This window comes from Solenopsis invicta, chromosome 4 (genome assembly GCF_016802725.1).
Source record: "Solenopsis invicta isolate M01_SB chromosome 4, UNIL_Sinv_3.0, whole genome shotgun sequence".
In the NCBI taxonomy this organism is placed as follows: domain Eukaryota; kingdom Metazoa; phylum Arthropoda; class Insecta; order Hymenoptera; family Formicidae; genus Solenopsis; species Solenopsis invicta.
The window spans coordinates 15,081,922-15,095,379 of NC_052667.1; the positions used below are offsets into that span (position 1 = coordinate 15,081,922).

The 13,458-nt window shown below is 30.3% G+C and overlaps 2 protein-coding genes across 4 annotated transcripts in view; both read left to right on the forward strand.

Annotated features, from left to right (window-relative positions):
- LOC105203317 (tRNA (guanine(37)-N1)-methyltransferase) overlaps positions 1–13,458 on the forward strand; it is a 49,687-nt gene that overhangs the window by 3,521 nt on the left and 32,708 nt on the right. The window lies entirely within an intron of this gene.
- The window catches only part of LOC105196714 (FAD synthase), a 261,018-nt gene that overhangs the window by 1,830 nt on the left and 245,730 nt on the right, over positions 1–13,458 (forward strand). Inside the window, exon 1 of one of the 2 annotated variants that reach the window (XM_039448480.1) lies at positions 7,328–9,919. The exons of the other annotated variant lie outside the window; for it this stretch is intronic. The gene's annotated coding sequence lies outside the window, so the exon portion shown is untranslated. Of the gene's footprint in view, positions 1–7,327; positions 9,920–13,458 lie in introns of those variants that run through there. 2 annotated transcript variants of the gene reach the window in all.

A 13,458-nucleotide genomic window follows, 5' to 3' on the forward strand; every position in this document is an offset into this window, starting at 1 on the left:
TGAAATTTTGCATAAATCAACTTTAATACTTACATAAAAAAATTGAAATTTTTAATACTTGTTACATTTTAATGCATTATTGTAACAAAAAAAAAATGATAAACAATAAAGTAAACTATAAAAATGTATTGTTTAACCCATTGAAGCTCTTAGTGGGACTAGCAAGGTTAGCTAGGAAATAATAATTGGAAATAGGACTGGAGCATTAAAAAAAATGACAAAAAGCATTTTGAAAAAAATCCATTTTGCAACTGATATAAACTAAATTATTAACATAATGCTAAAGTGCTATAAGCTCTGTAAAACAAGAAAAATTTAATCCAGTGGGAGTGTGATGAAAAAAGATTACTTTGAATATGTGGCGGGGTGTGACATACCCCAACACAATAGTGTCTGTAAAATTTTGTTTACGCCAGAATCACGTCAAATAACTGCAATATATTATAAAATGGGCTAATATAAGAAACAATTTCAATAAAAAGCAAATAATATTAAGCTTTAGCTACTCGAAGTTGTTAAAATGTCACAATGAAAAATAAAAAATATACCAATGAAAACAACATGTAGGATATGTCACGCTCTTGCCTGGTTAAGAAAGAGTATGTTATACATGTTTCTTTAGTGATTTTGTCTATGGAATTGATTGATGCATTTAGTTTTCTTTTGCAATTAATTTTTAATAATTTGTTTTTAACAATTAGTTGCAAAATTAATTTTTGCAATTTGTTTTTAGTTAGTAAAGTTTTTTAATGTATTATTTTTATTTCTAATTGTTATTTTTTTCACTAACTTTGCTGGTCTGATTGAGTGTTAATGGATTAATAAAAATAGAATATTATAAGCACATTTTTTTATATAATTGATTTAATGTTTACCTCATAATATACACTTGCAAAAATATGTGTAATGTATCCTTGATGCATGAACTTTTATACAGAGGATGATATAAATTAATTACTTAAAAAAGGAATGCAATTACATATTCTTTCCATATTTAATATTTTATATAAAATATACTAAAATAAAATATAAAATATTTTGCAAGATAATTTTTTGATAACTTTAATATTTGTAATATGTAAAATGAATGGAAAAGTCATTTTATATTTTTAAAAATCATAATTTAAGGAGGAAAATATTGTACATTTAGAACCTTCAAAAAATGTGAAATTTTTTTATTTCATAAAATAAAAGTACATCTCAAGAATATGTACCCGAAATTTTAGAGCAAAATTCCAAGTATTTTCGAAGTTACACCCTATGAACGTGACTCATCTTTGCTCGACGCTATAGCGCACCGCAACTTTAAACATGTTTTTCTCGAAATGTCATTTTCAATATTGGTGTACAAGATTGTTCAAAAACTACTTAACCGATTTTCTTCAAATTTTACACACATCTTATTTATACATTTACTTTTTATTTTATCGAAATTGTTTATGAAAATTATAAACAGTACTTTTTTTAGTGCAAAATTTAACAAAAATTTCGTGAAAAATTCAAATTTTATTTTCAAACATGCGCCATTTTTTCAATTTTCATTTTTTTCCCATTTCTTTCGATCAAATAGAGCGTATACATGTTATTAACTTAAAAACTTTTTCTGTTTGAGATCAATACAACAGGAGCAAGGTTGTACGCCGATTGACAACTCACATTGCTACCTCTCTTGTTTGCAGCGCTACAATTTTTATATTTTCTAACAAAAAAATTATTTATGTACTAAAAAGTTAGAGTAACAAATATATCAAATTTTGAAACAATTGATTGAATAATTTTAATTTAAAAAAATTCTTGCAAATTCCCTTTTTTCTAGTCTTCTAAATGTATTTCCCCCCTTAATAAAATGTACCTTTATTACATCTTGAAAAATTAATTTTTTGGATAATTGCAGTTTTATTATTTATCTCTTTTCATACAATTTTTATTTGAAACATTTGCTTTTTGAAATCAGTTTTGAGATATTCTGATTTTTGTTACATATACCTCACCTTGTGTATTTACATATTCACAAATATTTATTTGTTTATATAAGAAATGTACAATGTTTCTTTTCACAGATATTTATATTTTTTTAGTATAGATATCTATGTTTCTTTTATTACATACAAATAGTTTAAATTTTAATATAACATTAAACATTATATTATATTTTAATTTAATATGACGATATAATGTTATAATGCTACAATATAATAATATAATGATATAATGAATTTGCATAAATACACAAACAAAAATTACAAATGTAAATATGAGGAAAAATTGATGGAAAAATCAAAAGTAAAACGGCTTTAATAGAATTAACTGTGAGTAATTAAACGTGCCATTTTTTTACATACGATCTGTTTTTATAGTTGAACTAGTATACACTTTCTATGTTTAAAATAAAATAAGTAAATGTATGTTTGAAAATTGGTGAAAGTGAGAAGGAAAATTTTATTGCAATCTAATACAATTTCAAAATATTTAAGGTGGACTCGGCAGTATTAAAATTAGAAAATAAAACGTAGGAAATGTGAGTCAAACGCGGTAATTGGTGCGTCAATGATAAAATGTGCAATATGTTTAGGATTTAGTACATCGAAATGTATACATTAATAGATCGGACGCGTTTCGACTTTCTTCGAAGTCATTCTCAACGATAATTATAAATTAACAAACTTATATATGTTTATAATTGTGTAATGTGGTGGTCGCGTTGAACGAAAGAGAAACGTCTCATATTCAGCATAAGTTGTATCCGACTCGAGGAATTGACACGCCGTGTAGTCGCTTCTATTTGTTCAAAAATTCTAAGCGAATTTTCAAATAATGATCCATCAATGTTGACCACTGAGATGGATATATGAGCGATCATGCCGTAATCTGTGGTGGACAGTGAACATGAATGCTCGGAAGTTATAAAATAAAAATTTAGACAACTCACCAGCACTGCCAATTCAAGCCATTTTGACGTCACATCATAATAAATTAACACAGATTTTTTTAATAAATATAAAGAAAGACGTCATTAAGTTGGAATTAATAAAACACAATAAATATAATAAATAGAGTGGCACAGAGATAGTCAGATGTTTCTTCATTAAACGCACGAACACAAATGAGCACGCAATAATAACCGATATGTGTCAAAAGAGGTCACAACCTGTCTAAGATCGCCGAGTAGGCATGGTCGAGGAAGTCCGTGTCTGTAAATTCAGAGACTCTCTCTCTCTCTCTCTCTCTCTCTCTCTCTCTCTCTCTCTCTCTCTCTGAGATTTAATATGTATCATCTCTGAAGTGAGCCGTTTGAAAATATTCTTTTCGACATCAAGAACTTGAACATTGTCCCAATCAAAATCATGACCGTTATGCAATCTATGGTCAGTAATAACAGAATTAGTTGTCGTGTTTCTACGAATATGTTGGCGGTGTACTAAGATTCTCGTGTTTAATTGTCTCCCCGTCTGATTCACATAGGAAGCATCGCAGTCATTGCACAATATTTTATACACGACGTTCTTTTTGGAGGTATCCTGGAGAGGATCCTTACTTTGATAAAGATGCCAAGTTTGTTGAGACTGTAAAAAGCCAATCCAGAGATAGTATTATTTGTGATGCCTCTGAATTTGTTAGACACTGAATCAATAAAGGGGATTGTAAACCAATTTTTTCAGGTTTAGAATTATTAGTGAAATTATCCTGTTGGGTATTTTGATTATGGGTCAGACTTTTTAATCTTGTTTTAATAATTTTAAAAATAAAATCTAACAGATAATCATTACTTAAAAGAATGTTGACTACTGACTCTAAATTTTTTTGGTAAAATTTAGGATGCGAGAGAAGGCTCTATCAACCATGCCCATGCGACCACCATGTTACACAATTATGAACATATATAAGTTTGTTAATTTATAATTATCGTTGAGAATGACTTTAAGAAAAGTCGAAACGCGTTCGATCTATTAATGTATACAGTTCGATGTAAATTCTAAATAGATTGTATATTTTATCATTGACGCACCAATTATCGCGTTTGACTTGTATTTCCTACATTTTATTTTCTAATTCTAATAAAATTTATTGCAGCAATAAAAAAAACAGATCTATAGTTTCTATGCAAAAGATGACGCATTTGTTATGCCACTCAAAGCTTCTATATCTCTATATCTCTACAGAGCAGGTTTTTGGCTGCTTCTGAAGCACTATTACCTTTATTTTATTATGAGAAATGAATTGACAACTGCACTTGGGATTACATGAAAAAATGATACGTTTAATTGCTCACAGTTAATTCTATTAACGCCATTAAATGTATTTTGCCTTTACTTTTTTATTTTTTCTTGTGGATTAATTAAAACATTTTTAAATGCAAGCAAACATTAAATCAATATTTTAGAAATAATTTTGGATTACAATACTGCAAATGTTGAAACAACATTTTAAAAGATAGATTTAACGTTGAAAAGACATTTACAAACGTCCATTATTTGTTCAATAAAATTCTTGCTTATTTTATACATACAAAGTCTCAAATTTCTATGCAAAGCAAATGTTGACTAACAAAACAATATAAATTTTTTTTCAGTTTGCATATCAAATTGTAGCCTGCAATCTTTGTTATTGTCTGTACTTTCATTCTGTAAAAGAATTTTTTAAATTGTAAATTCAATAAAAAGTCTGTTAATCTTAAAATATTCGCGTATACAAATGAATGACCCAGGATCGCTTTAGGAAGAAGTTTTAAGCACTTTAATTTTTTTAGTAAACAAAATATATAAATTTTAAAAATCCGAATTTATAAGAAAAAGTGGAATTTATAAAGAATTTTTTGGAATTAAAGAAATAATGTTTTTCTCCATTTTTGTTAAAGAAATAATATAAATTTATAAATTATACAATTTTTTTATAAATACTTGTATGATGTGATTAGAAAAAATGCGGCAACTATGCTTATTACTACATTTAAATCATTATAAACAATTTTTTTTAATTTTTTCTATGATATTTATCAATATAACAAAATATTTAAAAAAAAGTAAATTTTTATTATTAAAATTTAAGATAGCATTTTGAGAAGAGACAGTTCTTTTGTTAAAAGATATAATGAATGAAAAGTTATGTAGACTCTGTTCTACTTTTTCAAGTTGAACCTTCTTAATGTCTGTTGAATATTTTGCAGTCATTGCAATTCAACTTCCAGAAATATTATCCAATATAAGTTTATTGTACATACAATATTGTATATACAATATAGAATAAATATAGACTATATTATGTTATCGTATATAATGTTCATGTATATTACATTATACTATTTAAAAAATTGAATAAATTGTATAAAATTAATTAATTTTTAATTATTAAAAGAAATTTAATTTAAAAAAATATGATTTTTACTTGAAATCGATTTTTTTTATCTTCTTAAAGTAAAAGTGTACCATATGTGTATAAATATAAACAATTTTAGAATATCAGAAGAAATTAATTTTAAATAATAAGAATTATTATTTTTTAAATTTGGATTTGCTTTTGATAATTTAAATACATGCTTTACACATTTATTTTATTCATTTTTTAACAGTGTTTTGCAGTTTTAAATTTCCACAAAATTATGAATTTTTAATTTTTTTGCTGTTATAATTGATTCAATTAAATTTGTATTACAAAAAATAATTCAATCTTTATTTGTGCAACAGCAATATTAAGTTAAGACCGAAAGCATTGACCACAAGAAAAACTTTAACTACCAAATTAAAACATAAGACACGCAACATGTAAGTTTAAACTATTTTGTCCAGTTTTTAAAGTTTACAATATTGTTTTGTTATTTTAATAAGACTGCTTTATTTAGGTTAACTTTTATTACTGAAATTACTTAATCACATATTTTCCATCTCCAACTGAATCACATTTGGTTTCTGCTTGATAAGATTTCTATATCCTACGATATCCACACGCTACTAATGGATAAAACGTGATTCGTCGACTCTGTAAAAGAATTTCGGACTATATTTTTGCATCTGCGTTAGCGTCACGTATTTAATACATTATTTTTACTTAAATGATTTTACACATTGACCGTTTATTCTTTGATTATGCCTACCAATCTCAGATCATGTAATTAAATAATTTCACATGTCATACGAGGTGTGATCAAAAAGTAAGGTGACTTTTTGAATTTCGCGCGCTCTGTACACTCTAATTTCAAATTTTTTTTTTGTGTTGGTACACTCGTCACGATCATATGTTCACAGTTTTGACTATATAGCATGTGTTGTTTTCATGTGAGAGGCATAAAGGTTAGACTCGTGTTTCCGTGCTCGGCGATTTTTTGCTGTTGAAAATAATGGAGCAGAGAGTTTGTATTAATTTTTGTGTAAAAAATGGTATTAAGTGTTCAAAAACTCTTGAAATGTTGACAGTGGCGTACGGTGAGTCAACTTTGAGCAAAAAAAATGTTTATAAATGGTATAAGTTATTCCAAGAGGGCCGAGAAAATGTTAACGATGAACCTCGCTCTGGACGCTCCAGCACGTCAAAAACCGACGAAAATGTTCAGGAAGTGAAAGAAATTGAAAAATCGTCGAATCACGATTAGAGAAATAGCTGATGATCTTAACATATCGTTTGGCTCATGCTAATCAATTTTAACGGATGTTTTGGGTATGACACGTGTGTCAGCGAAATTCGTTCCAAAACTGCTTAATTTTGATCAGAAGCAGCGTCGCATGAACATCGCCCAAGACATGTTGAACGACGTCAATGATGATCCTGATCTGCTCAAAAGGGTTATAACTGGTGACGAAACATGGGTATATGGTTATGACGTCGAAACTAAAGCCCAATCATCTCAGTGAAAGAGCCCAGGAGAGCCAAGACCGAAAAAGGCACGCCAAGTTCATTCGAATGTGAAGGTTTTGCTCACAGTTTTCTTTGATTACCATGACGTTGTGCATCAAGAATTCCTACCACAAGGTTGTACGGTAAACAAGGAGTATTACCTTGAGGTTATGCGGCGTTTGCGTGAATCAATAAGAAAAAAACGTCCGGAAGTGTGGAAAGAAAATTCATGGATTCTGCACCATGATAATGCATCTGCGCACACGTTGTTACTAGTGAGTACTTTTTTTGGCCAAAAACAATACTATCATCATGCCTCAGCCACCGTATTCACCAGACTTGGCCCCCTGCGACTTTTTTCTCTTCCCAAAATTGAAAAGGCCTATGAAAGGACGAAGATTTGCGACGATTGAGGAGATTAAGGCTGCATCGCTGGAGGAGCTCAAGGCAATACCCAAAAGTGCATTTCAGAAATGTTTTGACGACTGGAAAAAGCGCTGGCACAAATGCATTGTATCAGAGGGGGATTATTTTGAAGGGGATAACATAATTTTAGATGAATAAATGAATATTTTTTTATAAAAATGAAAAGTTACCTTACTTTTTGATCACACCTCGTATATTGACGGTTGTTTTACGATTGCCTTTATTAATCTCAGATTATGTAATTAATTTATTTCACTTGTTGGAAAGTGGCAAATAAACCCGAAACGTTCATGATTTAAATATAAATATTGAGTAATAATTATATATTTATTTACTAACATTTATTTACAATTGCTCTTTATCGACCTTCTGATAACTTAATATTGTATAATATTTTTTATTAATAGTATAATGGCCGTGGCACAAGATGGCCGTTACGCATTTGCAGTATCAAATCCATGTTCAAAATCATCAGAACAATATTATATTTGTAATATTGTTTTAATTTAACATTTTTGTATAATATTAATACGATTGCGCATTTGTACCCGCGCTGACTTTCATTAGTCTAATTCCCGAGTATTAATTGTTCTTAATTTAATATATGTCGTTGCATTTTTATTAACTCGCAAGACGATGGCAATGATCGAGAGTATCTTTGAGAGAGAGAGAGAGAGAGAGGGGGGGAGAAAGAGAAATTTTTTTTTACTAAAGATTGTTTTCTATTGTAGGTCATTATTACACACACGCACGCACGCCCGCACGCACGCACACACGCCCGCCCGCCCGCCCGCCTACACACGCACACACACATACATACAGACATATATATATTTTTTTTTTGTTTAAATTAAGTTGAAAATATAAAATCAAGAATCACGGTTGTACCTTGAGCTAAGTAAACGTGCGCGCGAAACCACCCCGTATATCTACGCTAATCAGTAACCAATCCAGTAATTTAGCGTGTATCCAAAATTATTGGATTCCAATATCTGATCAAGTTCTAAATAAGTTTAATTTATAGTTTTGGTTAAAATTATATAATAAAAATGTTCTCATTTTTTTTAAATAATAAACAATTTTATTATAATTTAAAATTATTTTTTTTGGATTTGCCATATTTGATCGTTATTTTATATTTTGTCTCTAATTATGTATTTAATGATCCTTTAAATCTTTAAAAATAATTAAACAATATACGCTATTTTTCTAAAAAGGAATTAGAAATGAAAGAGTTAAGAATTCTAAAAGATATTTCTAAAAGATAATTTAAAAAAAAAATTTTTATTTTTGTAAAATTTGTTTTAATAATTGCGAAGCATTGTATATTGCAAACAAAAAGACAATTAGGCACTAGAGTTAGGGAACATAAAAATAATATAAAATTAGATTCTTTGAGGCATTTAGTGGTTATGGAACATACAATCAATCAAAACTATAATTTTGATTGAGATGATAAAAGTTCTAGATAGAGAAAAATTTTTTCAAAAAAAGTCATTTTTGAAATGTTACATATCCAGGAACATAAAAAGAGCATTAACTTAATATAAGACACTGAATTACTTGACAGCGCTTAGACATTTTGAAAAAAATTTGGTTTGATTAGCCAATATCTTGCATGAAGGAGATACACTTATTTGATTTGTTTTCATAAGATAGTTGTAAATCACATATAATTGGTTTTACATAGTACATGGTTCTCATATTAGTTGAACAAGATTTGATACAGACAGGAAGTAACAACTATGATTCGAGAATTTGCTGAAGCATATTTTTATTACAATTTGCAAGTAGTTATAAGCGACGGAATAATAAAAAATGTTATTATTTAAAACTTATAATAAACATTTTAAAAAGTGGGATAATTAGATTGACGTAACACGCATGAGAAATAAGAACATAATTTGAGGCATTGTATTTTATCGGACAAGGCGCTAAACAATTTTATGTTATTGACTTTCACTTTAATTATAAGACGATAGATAGAGAACATATTCTCGTTATACAACGAGCAATTTGTTTAAAAAATTTTAGAACTATGAAGAATATCCATTACTAACAAGGAGATGCTACGAATTGTAAAACACGGAATTAGATGAGCCTTAGTTTATTCAAAAGGAGGGATCGAAGATATAAAAAGTATTAAAGCGTTTGAGTGCATGGGTCTTTGTTTCAGAGAAATTTGCATGTGAAGTTTGGCATTTGCCGCGCGGTGCGTTACTATTGCGCGGTGCGTTACTATTGCGCGGTGCGTTACTATTGCGCGGTGGGTTCAAGCGTGAAACGCAGTGGCTGAGGAGACTAAGGCGCACCTTCTATTTTGTTCTCGGCGGCCGCGTAAAGAGAATGTTTGAAATCTCGCAATGCTAATTTTTTTTTTTTTTTTAATAATAACTACATTTATTGTAATTAATTTTTATTATTTTTAGCAAAATAATAATTGTTATATATTATTTGTTATATGTGTAGGCGAGATGGTACGTGGAAATGCGATAGATAATCAAATAAAATGTGAGACGTATCACTTTGCTTGAGATCCTACTTTACTAGTACTGCGATGTTACAATGTTCTCAAGCCGGCGTCCGTACAACGTCTGATTTTAGCGGCTATCGCCTTGCGATATACTTCTGAGCGCGATCTGCCTAATGGCTCATCAACTATATACTAGTATGTATCGGGTAACCCGGTTGATCTGTCGAACTTAATTCTACGACGCTTACAATTCGGCCAGCCTGACCGTTGTCCGTCCTCGGACATATACAATTAAAATTACAAAATTATTTAGACGGAATAACTGTTTCGATATAAATTTTGGTTTCATGTTACTTATATGTTTACAAACACGTGTCAAATACTATTTACAATAAAAGAAATTTACCAGAATACACAAAAACAAACTACAATTTGTTAGTATTTCCCCACGGTCGCATATTACATGCTTACCAAACGCCACGGTACGGTCGCGTTGAGTATTTTGATAATCATTCTCATCAGCAACAACATAGCGATCATGTTGCAAACATTTTACAACTTTATAGGGATCTTTAAATTGCGATATTAAATTTTTTTGAGGCTCCTGCAGTATTATCGAAATTTCGGATCATTATCAAATCTCCCTCATCGTAGCGATACGGTTTTTTCCGCTTTCAATTTACAATAAATTTGTTTCATTTCTGTGATAATTTAGTATTTTTTATAATGTTAGATCTAATTCTATTTATATTTTTACTATTCTTACGTTGATTACTTTGCAAATAGGTTGCTATTTTATCTCGCATTTTACCACGCTGGCTGACACCAAATAAAGCTTCGCTAGGGGTACCAATGTTCTTATTTAACATACTATTTAATGAATACTCTACATCTTTCAATACTTTGTACCAATACATCCTATTTTCATTATTTACCAGCTTGGCTAGCATAGAAGTAAGTACTCTGTTAATGCGTTCGACTTGGCCGTTTGCCTGCGGTGAGCCTGTTGCTATCAAAATGTGTTTAACATCATTTTTGCTAACAAAATCACGAAATTCTCGCGAAGTGAACGAAGAACCACGATCCGATATCACTACTTCGTCGACTGTAATTGGCAAAGTAATCATCTAAACATTGTATCGCTTCCGAAGTCGAGGCATGTTTTGTCGGGTATAATTTGACATATTTAGTGAAAGCATCCACTATCAGAAATATATGCTGCTTAATTAAACGCTCCACCGGGCCATAATAATCAATATGCAAAGTATTAAATGGCACATTTCCCTTTGGAATACTCTCTCTCCCTACGTCCCGACACCGGAAAAAAGGCAATACACTTTAAACAATTTCTGATATGAAACTCGACTTTCTCTTTTAATTTAGGAAACCAATAATTCTGTTTGATAACATGAACGGTTTTTTCCACGCCGAAATGCTCCATTTCATCGTGATACTTGTACAATATATTACGCTCTCTAGCTGCGGGTACATAAAATAATATCTGATCGGATTTCTTAAGATATATTATACCGTTTCGCATTTCAAATTTAGAACTTTTGGATTTTTCTAATTGATCTCGCAATTCTTTAATTACCGAATCTTGACTTTGAGCAATTGACAAATTATATTCCAGCGGATTATCTTCGATAATCAGAATATTTGTCGCACGACTAAGCGCATCTACATGACGCATACGCGAACCAGGTCTATGTTCCACGGCATAATCATAATCCTGCAACTCTAAAGTCCAGTGAACTATTCTTGGGTTTATCACTTTCTTACTAACAAGGGGTGGATTAGGTGAATCACCCTGGGATTTCGATCCCAATTTTTTTAGTTATTTTGGAGACGAAAAAAAAGTTTACGTCTCCCGGCGTTTGATCGAATAGGCTTTAGTTTTGAAATAATAAATTTGTGAAAATTGATCATACCGCGGCGCGCCATATGAGCTTTTCCGGTAACTGTTTTCCCAACCAGTGCAGTTGGCTCCGTGCGTTAGGTGCTTGCTTCACAATCGTAAGATCCGGGTTCGCTCCCGGATGTGTGCAATATATTTTCTTTTTTTTTAATAAATGTAATTATTTATCTTGATGCTATTGATATAGTATGCAAATTTCTAAAATAGAAAATTTAATTTAATATCACTTTCTAAACATTAATTTAAATTTAATTTGAAGGGAATTTGAATTCAAGTAATGATATGTGAAATAATAAATAGGTAGTAATAATAATAATATATAAGTTATTTGAAATAAATAACATATAAAGGCAACGTATCTAAATTTCAAATTGTTTAAATTTAACACTGATATTTTTCTTCTACGATTAGTTATTTTAAAAACTAGAATTTTAAAATACTTTTAATATTACTTCCAATTAAATTTTAAAGTAAGCAATTTGAAAATTTAAATACGTTGTCTTTATATGTTATTCATTTCAAATAACTTATATATTATTATTATTATTACCTATTTATTATTTCAAATATTATTAATTGAATTCAAATTAAATTTAAATTAATGTTTAAAAAGTAATATTAAATTAAATTTTTTATTTTAGAAATTTGCATACTATATCATCATCAAGATAAATAAATACACTTATTAAAAACAAAAAATTGCACACATCCGGGAGCGAACCCGGATTTTACGATTGTGGAGCAAGCACCTAACGCACGGAGCCGACTGCACTGGTTGGGAAAACAGTTACCGGGAAAGCCCATATGGCGCGCCACGGTATGGGCCAATTTTCATAAATTTATTTTTTTTAAACTAAGGCCTATTCGATCAAACGCCGGGAGACGTAAACTTTTTTTTCGTCTCTAGAGTAACTAAAAAAATTGGGATCGAAATCTCAAGGTGACTCACCTGATCCTCTCCTTGTAAGCGTAAGTTTTAGCGACTCGCAATCGGTGACAATTTTAAAATGTATCCCGTACAAATAAATTCTAAATTGACGCAAAGCATATATTATAGCGAGTGTCTCAAGCTCAAAGCTGTGATAGCGACTTTCAGTTTCTGTGATCCGCTTGGAAAAATAAAAAATAGGATGGAACTTAAGATCTGCTTTGCGCTGCATCAATCCCCATTGCACCGAATTCCAGCGCACTAGCGTCGCAATGCAATTCGGTATCATCCTTGTGACTAAATTGACAATATCGGACTAGAGATTAGCCCGCTTTTACTCTTAAACACGTAAGTGGGTCTGAGAGACCCCATATGAAGTTTCGAACGCTTCCTGTGTGAAGACGGAATGAGATAGGAGGTTCGGACTAAGACATAAAAAAAGTTTGAAATCTCTTTTGATTGATATGGTTCAACTTTTTTGGTCAATTAGAATTTGAACAGTACGGCAGCAAAGTTTTGTTAGAGTCAATGCGACCCATATAGTGTGTAAGTGAAACTTTTTTTGTGAGTATTTTACATAAAAAAGCTGGATAAAATACATTCGAACAGATTGGTTTGCGGATGTTATTTGCATATACTCTATCTAAAGTTGGAATACTATAAAATATTGTAGAAAAGGGAGTTTTTCTGAAATATATTAGAAGTATAAATAAGTTTCCGCGGTTTTTTATCAAAAATTGGGCATTTATTGTGAAAGAACGGTACCTAATGTTTTATTCGAAGTATTGTCCATCGCTAGCCACTATTTTTTCCCATCTTTCTGGCAGCATACGGATACCGCGTCGGAAGAATGCTTCATTTTTTGAAGCTATCCACAAATCGACCCAA